The sequence below is a fragment of the Buteo buteo genome, chromosome Z (genome assembly GCF_964188355.1).
Source record: "Buteo buteo chromosome Z, bButBut1.hap1.1, whole genome shotgun sequence".
Classification (NCBI taxonomy): Eukaryota; Metazoa; Chordata; class Aves; order Accipitriformes; family Accipitridae; genus Buteo; species Buteo buteo.
In genome coordinates, this window is record NC_134204.1 from 55,039,939 (window position 1) to 55,051,218 (window position 11,280).

Sequence of the window (11,280 nt, forward strand, 5' to 3'; positions counted from 1 at the left end):
GAGTACTGTAGTGAGAAATAAACCCAAATCTCAAAACACCTTCCCTCTACCCCTCCCTTCTTCCCAGGCACAACTTCACTCCTGGATTCTCTACCTACCCACCCCCAGTAGTGCAGGGGGACGGGGAGTGGGGTTTATGATCAGTTCATCACACGTTATTTCTGCTGCTTCATCCTCCTCAGGGGCAGGACTCATCACACTCTTCCCCTGCTCCAGCGTGGGGTTCCTCCTACAGTACACAGTCCTTCACGAACTTTTCCAACGTGGGTCCTTCCCATGGGCTGCAGTTCTTCACAAGCTGCTGCAGTGTGGGTCCCTTCCATGGCGTGCAGTCCTTCAGGAGCACACTGCTCTATTGTGGGTCCCCCACGGGGTCACAAGTCCTGCCAGAAAACCTGCTCCATGGGGTCCTCTCTCCACGGATCCACAGGTCCTGCCGGGAGCCTGCTCCAGTGCGGGCTTCTCACGGGGTCACAGTCCCCTTCGGGCACCCACCTGCTCTGGCGTGGGGTCCTCCATGGGTTACAGGTGGATATCTGCTCCACTGTGGACCTCCCTGGGCTGCAGGGGGACAGCCTGCCTCACCATGGTCTTCCCCACGGGCTGCAGGGGAATCTCTGCTCCGGTGCCTGGAGCATCTCCTCCCCCTCCTTCACTGACCTTGGGGCCTGCAGGGTTGTTTCTCTTACATGTTCTCACTCTCTCTGTGGCTGCCGTTCCTGTGTCCCAGCAACTTTTTTTCCTTCTTAAAAATGTTATCACAGAGGCACTACCACTATCACTGATGGGCTCGGCCTTGGCTGGCGGCGGGTCCGTCTTAGAGCCGGCTGGTATTGGCTTTGTCTGACACAGGGGGAGCTTCCAGCAGCTTCTTACAGAAGCCACCCCTGTAACCTCTCCCACTACCAAAACCTTGCCACACAAACCCAATACAACCAAAATAGAGGTATTCTGACCCTGTGGATACAAAAGGCAAGCACCAATCACTTACCACCACTACCACTTAAGGGATTAACAGTGGAAAGTCACTTTGACCCCCATGTTGTAAGCACAGCTGAGCTCAAGAGTGGTTGTCATCAGAACAGTTGCTCTGTGTAATACACAGCAAGGCTCTACCAAGGACCTTGGGAGTGCCAGAGTTAAGGAGAGCTGTAGTGACATGCACATGGGGGACAATATTAGGAGCATTTAGAGCAGCTCTGAGGTGGCGTGGGAGACTCTGCTTCCAACATTGTTCCTTGGTCAAAGAGGCTGCTCTTTGACAGGAGCAGAGCTTCACTCCTTGTGAAAGTGGAGGGGAGGTATGCAAATAGAAAATGGATGGGCACAAAAGTGAGGGATGAAAAAGGGAGGGGGAGGAACTGGAGGGAAAGGGAAGGAATGGGAAGTAGGGAGTACTCTGGGGGAATGAATGGGAGAGGGAAGACAGGGAAGGAACCAAATCTGTGGAGAAAGACTGCATGAAAATGCTGGCAGCAGGTGTTCTAAGGATGCTGCTGCTTTCCCTGTGTCAGCAGCTGGGTTGGGGGACTGGAAGGACTCCTAGAGTTGTACAAGACAAGTCTGTGACCGTATCTCCTAAAAGCACCATGATATTACTACTCTTTTAAAGCCACAGCAACCTCACTACACTAAACATATTATTAGGTAAAGCAGAGAAATAGTTTTTGGCGCAGGGACAAGAACCCAGGCCTCCTCTGTAAGCCTTCAGAGCCATCCCTGGCTATGTTACTCTTGCACCTTGCTCTGCAATACCCAGCCACGTCAGGAAATGTAATGATCCCTGCTCACCCTGCCAAGTGTCTCCAGAGAGGGCTGGGGGGACGGGGAGGAGGGAAGGCATAGACTCTCCCATGGCTAACCGATGGCTTGAACAGGCAGAAAGAACCATTCTTGGCTGGAAAGAAAGGGTGAAGAAAAGGATTTCAGCCAATGTGCCTGCAAGGCAAGGAAGTCCTGACTCAAGCTCCTAGTGCCTAGATTTTATTCCCACATATTTCATTCTAAGAAATTTTTGGAACCAGGAATGAATGTGCTGTCTGTAGGTGTCTCCATACTCAATTAGCAGTTTGGTACTTAGCTGATTTGACTCCCCTGCTGAGGCACTGTATTCTTCATAGGTGCCTGAAATGTGGCACCTGGTTTCACATCAGGGGACACATGCTTTAAACATTAGATTGCAGGGGGCAAGAATGATAGCTTATCATCTGAAGTCCAAGATTAGTTCTTCTATAAAAGCTGAGAAAGCACTCAATTGATTCAGCAGTGAGAAAACTATTCCTCTTTCCACGTCTGTAAAACGGGTGGTTCATTTCCACGAGCCTTGAAATCATGAAGGCCTATATAAATCCCACATCTTTGTATACCAATGTTTTTTTTTTCTTTCACAAACTGTGATGACTAGCTATGGAAAATGCTTTTCTCCCTTCAGATATAGTTACGTGTCTGCTTTTTTCTGTGTGTTGTGAACAAAATGTCAGAAACTTGCTGCTTTGGATGAGCAAGACATTGCAAATGTGTCATTTCTAAAGCTGGTCAAAAACACCGAAAACAAATTTTCAATAAAAAGGAAGAATTAAAGTAATGGTAGTATTTCCTTTTTGTTTACAGCTGTCAATGCAGGGCTGTCCATATTCTGCCTCTGTCAATACAAGCATAGGAATACTAAAATCCTCAGGTCCAAGGGGACAAATCCAACAGCCACCAAGTCATCATCCAGGAAAGAAATTTCCATCTTCCATTGCTGCCTCTTTCCAGAAAACTCATTTTTGTAGCAGGTCTGGAAAGTCACCAGTTTACACATGAACCTCTAAAGGGATTAGCATTCTCCAGTGACTGAAGGAGAACAAGGAAATGAGAAGAGGAAGGGAAGGGAACCATTTGGCAGAACATCCCATGTAGACCTTGTTTCAACAATGCCTTTATATCCGTGTGTGGTGCTATCTCTGCTCAGCAATGCTCAGGATGCTTCCCTAAATCATTTCAAGTTAGCTCAGCCAGAACAATGCATCCACATCAGAAAAGCAGATGCTAAAGAGGGATCACTCTGGGTGTAGCAGGTGTTCGTGTGTGGGTGCAGTATAAGTCCAATGATGTAATCTCCCAACCATTCATGTCAGATAAACACCTTGTTCTTCATTGTATGCCCTTCCTGTGGGAAGTAACCTGATATCGTTAGTCCTGCTTCTCCCCAATGACTCTGGAGAGTGTCTGTTACTGTTCATCACCCCACCATGTCGAACCACTCGGTGAGCAGTGACACAGCCTGGCTGGCCATGTGTCTGTCCTCAAAAGTGCCAGGAAATGAGGACACATCTTGTGTTGCTCCACCTACCAAAGCTTTTTTTTACCCACAATTAGCTGTAAACCTGGAATCTTCTAAGGAGTGAAACAAGGACACTCCCAGAGAGGACTGCCAGTGCCAGCTCACTTCTTTGTATGTACAGGTGCACCACAGAAATTAAGAGCAGTAGGAACAGATTTCCACACTAGAACAGGTTGAAAAGATGCTAAGAATAGACACGCTTTTTCAAAAGAAGCATTTAAAAAAATACTTCAGGTTTCCTTGCCAGGTCCTCAGGCTTTGGTGAGGCCCTTGCTTCTTTCCTGTGGCATGCTGCATTCAGAAGCTTTTGAGGTTTCCTCCCGCAGCCTGGGAGGTTGCTGCTGCACAAGGCTCCCTTAATCCTTGGGATTAAAAACCTCTTCCATGGCTGACTCTGGATGTGAGGAGAGGGCTAGCAGACTTGTGTTCCTGGTGAAAAGGCTAACTCTGCCCTCACAGTGTGAGGCCTAATCCAAACCCCACTGAGGCTGGCAAAAGTCTTTTTATTGACAATGTGGGCTCTTAAGTGCTTTCCTAACACCTGGCATGATACCCCAGTTTTGAAAGGACAGCACAGCTCAAGCTTTCTTGCCTTTGCTCCTCCTATGGATTGTTACCAAACTGAGTACCTACAATGTCAGGTCATGATCTGCTCAAGCACTAGGTCAAATACCAGCTCTGGATGAGTTCTCACAAATATTGCCATCATCCCTTGGCTAGTACAGACTTGCTTATCTATGGGATGCCAGAAAAAACAACATAACTGCAGTGATGTAAATACCACCCAATTAAAATTAAAACTAAAAAGAGAGAGAGAGAGAGAGATGGTACATAATACTTCATTTAACATCTAAGGGCTGCTGTAGGAGGGTATGAGACTAAGACAATCCTGAGCATAGCCCACTGTTTGCCTTTGCCTTCTTTCTGGCAGGCCAGATGTTCCCATGGGCAATGGGAGCTATCTCAGAGATGCTCTCGTGTAATTCCAGCTCACTGCTCTATGTGGCACCTACCCTCATGTCTCAAGTGGTGTGCCCCTTCCAGACCCTTGCTGTGTCTTGCTCTGAAGCCAGGTGTGGTCACACTGATTCTTAAACTCCTCACTGCTGCCAAGCTGCAAAACGGGAAATAGAGTAGTTAGAGCAGGTGGTTTCTTGATCTGTAGGAGGGAGGTTCAACAGCCAGGAGGCTTGACAGAAGTCTAGATTTTGGAGGATTATGTTACCTGTCAGCATCAATTTTGAGAGGAATCAAAACAAAAGCAAAACAAAAAGCAAAAAGAAAGAGCAGAAATGTCTAAGAGGCAAGAGGGAAGAGGGGGTCTTTGGTGTTGCAGCAGGTTGTACAGTACTGTGAGGTACTAGCCATACCAAGACTAGCACACTAAAGCTGTTAAGCATTCCCTTGATTTTAAATACACATTCTCCTGATATCAAGAAAATGAAGTGTGCACCTGAAGCTAGGTGTACACTTAAGTGTTTTACTGTTGGTATCTATTAAAAAATGTTTAGTCCATAACAAACCAATCCTAAAGAAAAGTGTGTAAAGACTCATTATAGAAAGATCACCCAGATTACAGAATGAAGACCAAGATATAAATAAACATTAAAAAGTAGAAGCACATATTCAGCAAGAAGAATAAATTAAGAGGAAGAGGAAAAGCAAGGAAGAAGAACTCTGCCTTAGCAAATTATTCTGCCCAGAACACCCACCCTCATATTCTTGAATGTAATTGAGCTATTATTTATATATGACTAATTTTTCTCCATTTTAAATGTATTTATAACCCAGACACAAAATTAAGCCAAATTTTTTTGTTTATCTTGGCAACATTTTGCCCTTTGCTTGCAAGGCTTTTCAGTACAAGGGTAAAAAGCAGATCTTAATCTCTCTGATTTTATTTCCCAGGCCTTAGACAGGAGGCACAGACCAGGCTCAGTGCAACAAAAAACCTACTTCCAATATCAGTCTTCTCTTAACGTCCTGAGCACAGAGCAGTGATGGAGTAAGCAAATGCCTACACAATGGCTGATTCAAGTAATGGAAGATGCTTGCTTTTTTTTTTTTTTTTATTTCTAGACCTTTGTTCATGTACCTTGCTGTAGTTCTTTGTTTTTCTTTTAACATCAGAGAATTTAAAGACCCTGGGGAGAAATTAGGGAAATGCTGGGGAACATTCTTTCAACAGTAACTTTACTCCCGTACTTAATGCATGTGGATTTAAATTTAGAGCATAAAAATAATGGCATTTTTGTGGCTATTTTTTAATTGAAGACTTAAGCAGCTAATCACATTCAAAATTGGGTGTCATTTTTCCCCCTCTGCATTTGAAAGCATCATTTTGAATTTGCATGGGAGGCATCGCAAGAGGGCAAACCTTCCATATAATGTTTATTTGGGGCTTCTTGTCAGTGCTCAAGCAACCCCCTTGGAGCCATTTCAGTTACTCAGTGGTAATTCTTCTGAATGACTGGTCCCTGACCATCACTTCATTTGGTTTTGGCCATTCTCTGACAGCTTGTTAGCCATCAGGGTAGTAGTCCCATTGCCTTCAAGACTTCCTTGGGCATCTTAGGGGTAGCGATAACTGCGGTTACATGGGAGTATTTTCTTGCAGACAAAGTGTAACCAAGTTGGCAAAGAGCTCGGAAAAGTAGCTTTTAAATAACCAGAGAGGAGAACTTGTATTTCTTTACCAAGCTTGGACCAGATGCTTGGACATCTTTGTGTAGGTATGACTAAGCCTCTATGACCTTCTCCCCAAACTTATACTAGCTTTCTGGTGAATCCTGTTTTCCATTTCTCCTTTCATTTCTCTTCTGACCAAGTTTGCAGAATTCAGCATCCTTCCCCCTACCAACGCCCCTGTGCATCATGTCCAATGGCCTTATAAGACCCTGTTGAATTTGTGTGTTACTCTTTGCAAGGCTATCCCCCCCTCCAGCCAGCTAGAAGATGACCCTGCATCAGCTGCTTCTCTAAGGACCTTGCAACAATTTTTGCCTTTCCTATTAGGTTCCCTTTAACCCCAGCTTTTGGTCTAAAGGCCATCACAGATGGGAAAAGAAAGGCACCATATTGAGATAACAAGATAGGAGTTTCCAAGTCCTCCATGAGTTGATCACCTAACATATTAGAATAAGAGGACCCACCTGTGAAACCATCTTCTGTTGATTGCACTGTATGTTCTTTTAAAGAAATATTAGTAATCCTTTATTTGGACTTTCCTCTGTGCAGTTTGATGGCATCTTGAGGACTCTGGTTCCATATCCTGTAAAGAATATCCTCTTCACTCCATGTCCTGTTTTCCATAGTATTCTTTGCTGATGTACATACAATGTTGTTAAGCAGGAACACATTTCTCCCTACAAGATCCTGTATGTGTGTTTCTGGGAGGATTAACTTTTACATGTTTGCCTAGTGTTAGTCAAAAGAACCCCAAAATATATACTTTATATAGCTGAATTTGAGTCCTATATTTAATGTTTCTAGAGATGAGACAAAGAATATTAAATCCTTGAAGAGAAACACTTTCATCATTGAATTAAGTAGTACACTCTGTATTGGACGGAAGGGAAGGCTGTCCATGGAATAAACATTGCACTAAGTTCAGGTTTCTCCTACCACTGTGCCAGACTAGACTTTCTTACATTACAAAAACTGATGGTGAGTGGAAATAAAATCAGCTGTATGTGGAAGAGATGCTTGAAGATTTGGAACAGGGACTTGATGAATCCCCATAACTATATTAAAACCAGTTTGATTGCAGGAGAAGAGGGTTAATTGTCTGCTCCCTACAGGTCAAGCTTGGTCAGTGGTGCATCTGAGTCTAGTAAAAATCGGTTTCCTGGACTTCTTTCCTATGATACAAGTCCTTTCTACACTGATAAATTTTAACTTTGAAAGAATCAATACAACCCAGTAGCAAAGGTTTGTCACATTAAAGCGGAGACAGTAAAAGACCCCTTACTCGTATCTCTTGATAAATGTATGTTGTGAGCAAGTGAAACATCTTGACCTGTGGGAACACCTAAATCACTGTTGTAGCACTCAAGATGTGGATTTCAAGTGCTCCTACTCTGGGGGAAGCATTGCACAGCTCTCTGCCTTAACAAAAGCCATCTGCAATGTGACCATAGCTATGCCAGAAAACAGATAGTGCATGCAAAGCTTAGAGAATAGCCTGGATCCAGGCTCAAGAGTAAACCACATCTTTTGGTTAAGGATTGACACAGGAGAACACATCACAAGGCAGCTTTTGTTAACAATATTTCTGTTACCTTTACGAAAGCACTTTCATGGATTTGGTAACTGACTCTATGCCACCTTCTCCTGTTAGAGAAAACCTGTCAATATTGCTGTCACCATGCACAGCCATGTGAAGTGCTGTAAAGAAGAGTAGCCAGGCACACAGCTCTTCAGTACAAGCAGGCTGACAAGAAACATGGCTGTGTTTCTCCTGCCTCTGCTGAATTAACAACAGAGTACAAACCCGAGAATAACTTTTCCAGAAAGAAAGGTCCAGTGTAACACCCTGAGCAGCTAGAAGCAGCAAGCACGGATGCAGAGGAGGAGAAGGTCAATATTTGGGCTTTAGCTATTGCTGGGTGAAAGAGCAATGATGTAATGTAAGAAAGGTCTTTGCTCTTTGACAATGCTGTGACAAATAAATTCACAAACAGGGGGGAACATGAGTGAGTAAATACTGTATCATTCACTTGCAGTATTTATCAGCACCTTTCACATTTTTTAAAGTTTAAAACCAGTGAGGGAAAGAGAGAGGGGGAAAAAAGCTTTCCTAGTAACTCAGTACTCTGAAGACTGAACGCTGAAGATAAGCTAGTCACTGCTGTGCAGTGCTGGGATACCATGCATGCTCACCCTCCCAGCCCTGTGAAGTTGTGGTAGTTAGCTAGCTGGGTCCTTCTTACTCACTCACAGCACAGCTAGGTCTGAACTCCTCAACTTCTTACCACATCCCTTACCAGACATGTTGTCTTAGATTGTTACTGACCCCAGTTCTTCCTCGTCTCCCCCAGGCATTGTGAGAACAATCCATTTTCCTTAAAGGCATAGATGACTTAACAGTAAACTCAGGAATCTCATCCTTTCCTCTCTTTTATGTTCAAAAGTACAATTGACAGGCAGCGTTTCTAGGCTCAGAGGCTTTTCTTCTTTGACTGAAAAATACCTCAGAATAAAGCTAGAGGTGAAAATGGCCTTTTACAGCACTACAAAGTACGTTCCCAGGAAGGCCAGTGGTCTGGCATTGTACCCTCCCTGTGGATGTTTGAGGTCCTGCTGATATGAGAAGAATAGATTGGCAGTCTCCTTTGCTATACTTGTCCATCACATCTCTGCTCAATGTACTACAATGTACTATACATTGTGTACACACATACACGCACATTTTTAAATTTCCTGCCAGCCCTGGCCAAAGAAAACTTCCAGCAGCCATGCACAAGCTCTTTACATTGCATGGAGCAGCTAGTGGGTTGCTTCAGCTATTCTGGGAGATCTACTGTGCTCTCTTGGTAAATGGCAGAATCAGGTGGACAAAGTTTAGGAGACTTTGCTTCTCTTGGAGAGACAAATCCTTTACTACTGCTCCCTAAAAGACTTCTCCTTTGTACATTTTCTACAGGAAGAAAAGAGGCCCTAAGCCTGGGGTATTTTCACAGAGCTGTAGGTAGGCTTCATGTCTCCCTCTGACCACATGCTGAAAATGGTTCTTTTACACATTATCAGTTCCTGGGAGACTTGTTTGTCTCCCCCAGAGGCCTCATGGTGAGAAGATAAGTCAGTGAGAGGAGGAGAGGGCTCAGTTAGAAGGGTGGGGAATCTTGAAGGAAGGACCTAGAGCTGTCTGAGAGCCATAAGAGGAACTAAAGTGCTAGCTGCTCTTTTTAACAGTGCTATGTAGTGATGAGCTAGACCCCAACACCATCTATGAAAACCACAGCCTCTGCAGATGTGTGCCCTTCCCCTTCTGGTGTGGGTAGGCATGGAGCAGGTAGCACCAGTAGGCAGAGAGGGGAACCACTTGCTTTGGAAGAGGAAGCAATCTGAAAACAATATAGACTAGGAAGAAATGGCATGCAAATGGCATGAGTGGGCAGTGAGAAGTTACTCACTGCAGACTTGTCACGTTACACGCCTTCCCAAATATATTTTGTCCCCCACTCCTAGCCTACAGATGAATGCTCAGGGGCACAGCTATTTCCAGTGCCTCCTTGACCTCTCTCTCCTTTGTGATCACAATCTGACCCTCTTACCTCTTCAAGCTGGCTGTTACTTTTCTGCAGAAGCTTTCCCAGACTGAAGCACGTGGGGGAAACCAGAGAGGAGTAAAGAGGAAGATACACAAATATATGTCAAAGAGCCCATGCCAGTTACTTCCACCATGGAAATGAAACCTTCCTGTGCTTCCAGGGGACTCTCAGAACTCTCTGAGATCAGCAGCCTCCAGTACCGCCCCTCTCTAAAGTCACTACATATATATGTTTATATTCATACATGGATTATATACATATTTGCATACTGACTCCTCTAAGCTCCTTTCCCTGCTTAGCTTTTCACTTGGACAGCTGCTGCCTGACAGCCACCATAAAGTAGCCCACCATGAGACTAACATGAGAAGGGAATTAAACAATGCCGCAGCTTCAGGGGAGAAAGGTTACTGTCGGACAAATTCCTGCTGAAGAGGCGAGACGGCTATTTGCATGTGACTGCTGCTTGTGCAGGGGTGAACACAAGGTTTGGTGCCAAGGGAAGATGCTAGACTGTTTCGAGCACTTGACTTTAGAAGTAACATGTCCGAAAGGATTGCTTTGGCTATGGACACAGGCAGTCTGAAGAACAATCTCATATGGAGATTAAAGACTGTTTTTTTTCCCAAGACACTGCTGGTGAGGATAGGTTTGAACTGGCATAGTATTTTCTCCCCGCCCCCCCCCCCCCCCCCGCCCTTTGTTATGTAGGCATTTGTGGGCCTACACTTTCCTACAGCTTGCCTACCCAACAATCATTAATGAGTTTTATTCTCATTAGAATCTATTTAAGAAAGTCAGAACAGAGATAGTGGGGTAGATTAAATGACTCACCTACAGAGATCATAGATGGTTCAGCAATTGAAAGCAGGTCTCCCAGTGCTCATAAAAATTCTTTCATCAGCTGCTTTCCTGCCAGGCACTTTGAACATAATTAAGAATAGAAGAGAATTTTCCAGTCACCTCAGATCCAAGTGTCTTAAAAGTTGGAATCACTGTAAAAAGGTACCATGGCAAAAAACAGTTCAAGATTACTTTCAAGAGCAAGTTGAGTCCTAGGAAAGAAAAGGGAACAAAGCAACATACTCATTGACCAACCCTTCTTTCCCATTTCTGATCTCTGATCACTCCACCATTTCAGGGAGCCATCAGCATGGCATCCCTTAGGTCTGAAACGCTGAACCCTGCTGTGCTGAGGAGCGCAGCAGAGCATTTCTATAGTGTCTCGAGGTAATTGCCACATGAAATTTAGACTTAGCCCTGGGGCTGGTGCTTTGGCTTTCTCACTGTTAGACAGTGGGTCTTCTTCCCTTTTCTTACCACTTCTTGCCCCACTGTTGCAGGCCAATAACCCTGCAGTGACACCTTGAACCTCAAGACTAGGTGGCCACAGGCATCCTTCAGGACAGGATGGACCCCATTTTCCCCAGACTGCCACAGAAGCACATGAGGGAGAGAAAGGGCTTTGCAAGTGTTTTATGTGTGCCTTTGCACAGACTGGCATTCTCAGCCATGCTGCTGCTATGTGAGCTGCTCGTCTTGCCTGGAAAACCTTTCAGGGGATTCTGAAGAAAGGGAGATTTATTATTCTGATCCTACTTGATGGCTAACAATACACAAAATCCATGCTATGTGGCCAGCAAATCTAGCAGGATCACCCAAGCAGCAGCCTGGGACATCTGGGAC